Below are 1,647 nucleotides of genomic sequence, written 5' to 3' on the forward strand. Positions count from 1 at the left end.
AAAATTTGGCGACGATCGGTCTAAAATTGTAGATTTGTATAGAGAACATACACACTCGCACACAAACAGACAGAAAATCAATTTTATATATATAGAAGATTTCGCAGATCGTTACGCTAATCAATTTGTAAATTCTGGAAAATTCGAACGGGACTAATACTATTATAGTGGTTCTCAAACTGTGCGTCACGGTGAACCGGCGGCATTGATGAATGCTTGTTCAGTGTCTTCGAAAAGTTATATTTTAACCGATTATCAATTCTTACCAAACTATTCTGGGGAGCCGCGAGTGACCTAAATTTGAGAACCACTGAAAAGACTTAGGCAAGTTTGAATAAGGTTTGACAAATAATCAAATATTCGCCAACTATCGCCAAAATACTTCTGTTCGTGACTTGCAAAGTTCATAAGTCGAGGAGTGACTGATTATGATTTTTTTTGGGGGGGGGGGAAGCCGCAAAATTACTTTTCGCACCGGGCCGCGAAATTCCTAAGCCCGGCCCTGACCCATAGCACCATTCCAGAGCATTTAAGTGGCCTGTGGCTCAGTGATCCGTGGCATACTTACAGATAATTTGAGTGACGCGTGTCACCATGGCCCGGGATGATTATCATTTTCGTTTTTTCACGCTATAAATTCACTTTAAAGGGGCCCATGAAAGTCTCAGTCCGTGAATGGGGCGCTGCTTCAGTATGTGTGGGGGGGGGCCATGCTGGGCACAGTTCCAGAGCATTTGAACGTCCCGCTACACATTTCTAGGACACTTGAGCGGCCCGGACACGTGACACATTTCCAGCTCGAAGGAGCAGCGGGACATTTAGAGATCACTAAAATAATTCTATAGAGGACTTATAGATAGGAAGAATGTTAGTTCAGGTGCCCCCACAAACTAGGGAAAGGGTTTTCTCGTTTTTGGTACACGCAGTAAGTCCCATTAAGAATATTTCATATTTTTATAAAGGGTGGCTGATGACGTAAGCATCATTCAAACGCCCTCCCCCCCCCCCTTTTCATCAATAATCAGGAAATCGGAAACCCCCATCGATGCTGACGAAATACTTGAATGACCCCCCTATGTATTTTCTCGGAGGTCAAACCCAATCAGAAGCGTACGCAGGATCGAGGGAGCACAAAAGGCTTAGGGGGTGGATCGCAATGAATTTCTTTGAAATGAATTTTGATTTTTTTTAGCCTTCAAACAGCATTCAGCAGAAATTGATTATGTACCATTTAATAACACACAAATATTTTCTTCCGATATTTCAATTTATTTTTTGCATCAAATAAATTTTTGATCGTCTGAGGGGGGGTGCATAGGGGGCTCATGTCTTCCTCCTTCCGGGTACGTCTTATCTCAATATGCGTTAGGAGCTGGGGGGGGGGGCAGAGCTGACGAAATTTTGCTGATAAGGGGGTCAAAAAGGACTAAAAATCCGCTGAAGTTAATATTTGAATGGCCCCCAATTTGTAAATACGATATTAAGATGTTTTTTCAGATGCCGACTCCCCCCCACTTCCGCAAAAATATTTTAAAATTGGGGGGGAGGGGGTTCGAAATACATCTATTCGAGAGGAATTTTATTAGCATGACCCAAAACCGGCGCCCCTGCACCAATGTTTCTTTGGTCACTCTTTGACCTGTTGTT

This window comes from Pholcus phalangioides, unplaced genomic scaffold (assembly GCF_987345545.1).
Source record: "Pholcus phalangioides strain wild (caught in Gottingen) unplaced genomic scaffold, Ppha-v1.0 ptg000017l_1, whole genome shotgun sequence".
Classification (NCBI taxonomy): domain Eukaryota; kingdom Metazoa; phylum Arthropoda; class Arachnida; order Araneae; family Pholcidae; genus Pholcus; species Pholcus phalangioides.